Source organism: Nicrophorus vespilloides, unplaced genomic scaffold (assembly GCF_001412225.1).
Source record: "Nicrophorus vespilloides isolate i.1.1-1 unplaced genomic scaffold, Nicve_v1.0, whole genome shotgun sequence".
NCBI lineage: Eukaryota > Metazoa > Arthropoda > Insecta > Coleoptera > Silphidae > Nicrophorus > Nicrophorus vespilloides.
Window position 1 is genome coordinate 72732 of NW_017099067.1, and position 6919 is coordinate 79650.

Consider the following 6919-nt stretch of genomic DNA (forward strand, 5'->3'; position numbering starts at 1 on the left):
GCAGTTTTCTGTTACAAAAGCTCGAATCAGTTTTTCATCCTTTATTCAGTCCATTTTCCTCTAGACATTTACTTATTAATCATCACCGTCATGTGTGTGCACGTCTACACGCAGGAACAAAAGGTCCGTCCGAACAAAATTACAGACCTTTTTCGGAAGACGCATGAAGTGGTGTGGGAGGAGGAGGTGGAGGAGAAAAAAAAAGATCATAGCGCAGAAAAACATCATTCTTCTTTTGTTGGCTGAGAGAGAAATAGCTAAGCGAAAATCGAATCACCCTTAGAGGAGAACAAAAATAAGGCCACGCCACGTTTTCTCCTTTTTTGCATGCGGCCAAGAAAGAGGAGCATCTCGCGGAACACTGAATATGACAAATCACTTTCTGATGAATGGAAAAGTAGCATCAATCCCTTTATTCGGATCCTAAAAGCCCACTTGTCTGGACGTTAAGTACTATTCATTTATCCACGCATTTTTGCATATTAAACGTTTTAACATTTAACAAATGTTTTACAACGTTTATTTTAGTTCAGAGAGTCGAACCGAAACCGTAAAACCGGAATTTTTAACTGAACCGTAACTATAACCGGAACGAAAAATTACTCAATTGAAAAACCGAAACCGGAACCGGAACGAAATTTTAATCATTATTTTCTCATTAATATTATAGTATAATCGTTTTCTACCATGTATACAAAATGCTTGTGTTGAACTAGTCACTAATTAATTTTTATTTCTTTTGTATTTTCTATTTTATAATATAAAATTTTATATATAAAATTAAATGAAAATTTGATATTGGATTCGATTTTAAATTTTAACTAACCAAATTTAATTGCTTTTTTTTTAGATTTTAAATTCCAACCGGAACTGAACCGAAACCGAACCGAATAGAACCTAAATTTTTAGACAAACAGAAATAGAATCTGGAATGATAAACATTTGCTTGAAACGTAACCGTAAACCGGAACGAAATTAATTTCGGTTTGATTCTCTGCTTTAGTTAATAACATAATACAAGCTTTCTGCGTTTAAACACTTATGACACATTTCGACAATTATTTACCAAAAAAAATGTATACTATAAGCAAAAAATTAATTTGGGATACAAATGGGATCTTCGACGTAAAAAAATTCAAGCGCGAGTAAAATTGAATGAAATCAATTAATTTGGAGATCTTTCTTAGAAACGTGGACAATATTTATAAATTATACATTTTTAATATTAACTAGTATTATTTTAACATATTTATTGGTCAAACATTAATTGAGGTCTTTCCGCCCAAACTATTATTATTATTTTTCCGGTTCATCCATTAGTTTGTAAACCAGGATTCTATAAACTATATACAAAACATTGAGGTAAATTTTACATATTTTCAATATGTGCTAATTGGTTTTACATCAAAATCAAAGCATTGGGAACAAACATTTCATTGAACAGAATAAATAGAAACTACTTTCATTTGCAAAATACATAAAACAAAAAGATAGGGCGAATATATCCGCCGCCGTAAACAATTAACTACCGTGGATCAGTTAAACTCTAACACATTACTACATCAAACTTTAATGGAATAATATTTGTTCTATAATAAAATTTATAAAAATTGAGCGTAAAACATTTTTCAGTGGATGAATGCAATCGATTTAGTGTCATCTATTGTGAGCTGGTTGACCGCAGTTAAAAGGCAATCAAAACTTTAAAATAACAGACCGCACGTTACTGTTACATAATAGGTTTTGTATTTTTTTTAGCGCGCTTACATAGAGTATTATATCACTGTAATTAAAACACAAAATTGCGTTAATTTAAACCTCTCGTTGTTTTAATTACGTATTTTTTTACTGCTGTAGTCTATAGTTATCGCACATCACTTGGGCTTTTTTTCTTGTTGTTGTATCTTTTTAAATATATTTCAGGATGTGTTGGGGGAACAAAATGATAAAGCACACACAACCTAAAAAAATATATAGAGAGAAGAGAACGGCGGACTCTCAAAGGTATTATGCGGAGGTGGAGATTAATTCCACATTTTGGGTAGAGCTGTACGGTCCGATGCACTCTGTTCGGATTATCATTACACGTCACCTGCTCTGTATGTACGTTCTATATTTTTGTATTTTTAGTTTGGATCCTCTGCGCTTTTCTATTTATATTTAGTCTGCATTATATTTCTGCCTACATCCAGGCAGAATGGTAAACACACGTACACATTTTCAACGTATGCGTATTTATTTTTGTGTCTCTACCATTTGCTTTTACAACAATTATTTTATTACAACAAATATAAAAAAAGTTCATACTAGTATAGTTCATATGCGTAGAATATTTCTTTCTATAATTTTGATTATCATTTTACTAGTAAATGGTATTACCTTGTGCACGTACTATAAAATTATTGTTTGCTAAATAGTAGTAGAACAATCTCACAAAAGTTTTAACAAAATTTTCATAATTTAACTGGTTTTTACTTAAACTATTTACTGTTTACCTGTAAAAGAAAATATCATGACTGTATAGTAAGAAATACACTTTTTAATAACTGATGGTAAAACATTAAAAACTATACTAATTAATTATATAAAAGTAAAATTCGAGATGAAATAAACATAAGGTATGTAATAATTTAGTTAATTTAATATCTTCAATATACAAAAGACTACTTTATACATAACACAAAACTTATGCAATGCATATTTTATAACAAACAAGGATTAGAACAAAAGATGTAATACGTAAAAAAAAGTTAAATTTAATGAAGAATGTTGTTGTTAATGCAAATGAGGTAGTACAAATAAATGTTGTGAGCGTATATGAATTACATCTACAAACAAACCGCTCACCGAGTCGAGAATTATTTGAAAGCCTTTGATGATGATAATGCTGGAGGGTGTATTTTCACGGTCACTTTACCGACTAGAATGGCGTTAAAAGTTTTCGGCGAAGGTCCGGGGAAAACAAGCGGGTTGCGGATGCCGTTTGTAGCGGAGATTTGTTCCCGTTTTTAATTCGAATTGTTTCGCAAGCGAGTAACGGCGGACGTTGTTGTCGACTGTCCCAAAAAAAAAAAAGATGAATTTACCGCGTGTTGGGTTTATTTATTGTCCAGAAGGGACCGTGTGGTGTGTATTTAGTTAAAAGGCGGCGCTCATGCACCATAAAAGCTCCGAAAACTTTCGGCTTTGCTTTGCCCCAGCGCTCTTCGCATCCCCGAGCTGTAGGAAAACCAACGACAAAAATAATAACGCCAACGCCGTTCGAATATTTATACGTACCGAGGAAATGTTTAAATGAACGGATGACGGCGGAGTGAGTGTGTGTGCGCGAGGGATGGGGGAATATTATATTTATGAGCCCTTGGAAATATTAGGATCTATGCATTGGGAAAGTTATCAATTGGTAATGATGAATGGCACGGGATAACTCGATTTGTAGAAAGTTCCTGGAAACTTTCCAGTAATGGTCCATTCAGGGTGCTGGCGATAAATCACGGATGGGGAGCGGCGCGATGGGAGAGCATAAGGGAATGGATTGAATGAGTGCGAACGAGAGAAATGGAAAAGAACGTGCGCCTAGATGACCATCTAATTATTCCTGCTAAAGAATCTCATTCACGCATCACTTTTGCCAACAGTATGAAAAGCACAGATTTATAGTACAAAAATTTATTGTTTATATTTGCCGCCATTTTTGTTGTTTAAGTTAATGTGTAATATTGCGATTAGTACTGTGGTGCTCACTCTGACGTTACATACAAGCCCGGTACGGTGTGCCCCACTCCAGCCCATAGCTCGTATTCCGGGAAGGTCTGATAAGGGTACCTGCTTAGAGTATATAAGTTGCAACATATCCGTAAACCATCTCTTCTCTCTTGTCGCTTCCGCTTTTCTTGTGTCTTAATACCATGTAAGGTTCTCGGTATTATCTCGTGTGTATTCTCTGTGTGGGCTCTGGAGCCTCGGACTCCTTATACCGTAAGAACCCTTTGTACCCTATGTATCACTGCAGTGTAACTAGCCATGATTTAGTCTAATAAAGGTTATACGAGCATCTCTAAAGTACATTTTTTTATTTACATTAATTCTTACGATGGAAATGGTTTTCGAACAATCTATTAGAAAACCAAATAGTTTTAACACCATCTAAGAAATATAAATGAACATAATGAAAGTATCAAAAGTGCAATTGGATCAAAACAATATGAAAACCCCGGCGCGTCCACACGTATTAAAAGCAACTCGCAAGTTGTGTATTCTTGAATTCTAATTCAACTATTTGCATGCATATCTGAGATATGAAATATAGAGATTATAGAAGGTTATGCATACAGTTTATCAATCATTTAGTTCTGGTATATCGACTTGCTGCGTGTATAATGCTATCAGAAACAAATGCTTAATGTTTTACGTGCTTTGTTTAGAGTCTCCATAATCTCGTTCCTCGTTGCTAGGAAACAATTGCAGATGCATTTGTCAGGGATGATTTGTCGGAGGTTGCAGGCGCTGACGGCGTGACCACAGCAACGACCACAGCCGCCCCCGTCCCTCCGCCGTTGTAAACCGCCATCGCTCCGCGCACAACGTATCGGAATTTCACCGTGCTCGAAACTATTTTACAAACCCCTTTTAAATGATCACCGAGGTCGAAGCAATTTTAATATTTCCATGCTGGAAATTGAACAGCGTCCGAGGTGATATGACGTCTCTCTCTCTCTCTCTCGTAATATCCCCGAGGAGTCGAGCACACAAAAAAAGAAGTGAGATACCAGACACACACATACAAATAGAAAGAGAAAATATTACACAACTAAGCGGGTCTTGGAAGGCTGACGCCGAGGGACGAAGACCATTATAAAACTTTAATAACAAACCTAATAGAAAGGACGCACGCATCGCAAGTCCTTTAAATTTTGGTCTCTCCATCCATTCTCTTATATAACATTGTAAACTATGGTGGACTCAATGCAAAACATGCAAAGTAAATACATAAATTTAAAAATTGTATACAAAAAATCAATTTTCAATATAATTATAAAAGTCATGTTATGGAGGAAACTAGCTCAAACTAGATGGGAGAGTTCTTCTATGAATATCATATAATATTTTATGATAAAAAAATTTCTATATTAAAAATTCAGGTCTGAAAGGGTTTAAAAAAATGTTAATCCTGTTACGTCATAAAAGCGCGGATAAGAGAGACACTTCAGAAAATTAGTTTGCGATTATAAAATTTGCGCTGATTTTTAACAATTTATAATATTATTAATGAAAAATTCGCGTTTATTATATTTACAAACTTTATGTTAATATAAATTTTGAACAAAACAAAAATCGATTTTTCATTTACTTATAAACGCAAGTGCTGTTCAGATATTCGTGAGGATAAAGACTCATATTGCAATGAATAACTTATTAATTGAATTATATATTTTATCAAATAAAAATATTAGGTTTGTAGACTGTTGTGACTAAATTTTGGTGGTGAGATGGAAATGTTGATGAAGAGAATGGTGGAGATATTAAATTGGATTTGCGTCGCGCGTACGGAATTCATTTATCCCTAAAACACACTTAAATAATTCATAACCCCGTTTCGGTGATATTCAAAACAGAAACTTGTTTGCACTGTTCTCTTGGAATTAGTTATCCTCGCGTACCATCCGAATTAGCTTACACACACTACGAATCTGCTAATTTCCGCGAAAACTATTTCTAATTTATGGACATGTCGCCACCGTCGCCTCCCATTAACTTCAACTTGTGCCGCCTCCACAGCCGCCGTCGCCGCGACATTCGAATGCACTACGACGAAACAAAAAGCCGACCGCTGCGGACAGAACAAACACCGACATCCCCTTTGAATTTCATCCCTTGGAAACTGCACACTACCAGCCAGGAGGACTCTCGAGTTGCAGCATTCAGATGTACACTCTTGGATGCAGTCAAAGAGTCCTAAAGTTAATACCATAATAATCCGTTTCAATCCAGTCTCTATATATATATATATATATATAACAATATCTTCGCTTCGATTGCTTAGAGCTGAGCAGCGGCAGGTAGAATTGAATGAAAATTTCAATATTTTTCCCACAATTGTTATAAATTGCTTCAATATCATTAAAAAATGTATAAGAAAAATTTAAAGTTTAAAGGTTATAATTGACGTAAGATATTTGACGTTTCACTTAGTCCACAAGCGAAAAGCGCCGTCCTTAACGTGTTAAAAATAGCTCAAAGTTCTAATAACGTTACCGACCCCTAGTATAGAGATTAATTCGTCTAAATTGCTTATCTTCCTAGTTAACTCAATTTATCTATTTTGAAATATTTACGAAATGCGGTTTACTGTTCCAAAACAATAAAATCCAAAGTTCATATATTTAATTGCATCCTTTCCTTAAACGTAAACAAATTCACTTGAATTAACGTTGCTTTAGTTTATGTCACCTAGGGAAAGACATGCATTGGACAAGGGGCGTTATACAACGATTTTGTATACATTTATGAAAATTTCCCCCGTTTGCTTGTCCCTTTCAAAAAATAATTCTATTGGTTTTCCTCATTGCCTTTAAACTTTTATTGAAAATCAATTGATATTAAAATTCTGTAAATATGTTGTTCAATGTAGGTATTTCTAAAAGTTTTCAAAATTATTTAACGAAGTTGACAAAAATATAATTCTGTGTAAAACTGTATTGATTTTTGTACAAATATATAAATGAACTGGGTGAAAATAGAAACGGCTACCAGAATGCAAACTGGCAAAACTATTTGACATATCAATTTGGAGTGGCAGCAGTGGAAGTAACTAAATTCGGACATGCATAATTGAATTGCGCTCGCAGGTGGCTTTTAGGGTTTCCACCCAACCAGAAATAGTTAGATTTGAGGGGGGTGTGCACTGTACTCACATATC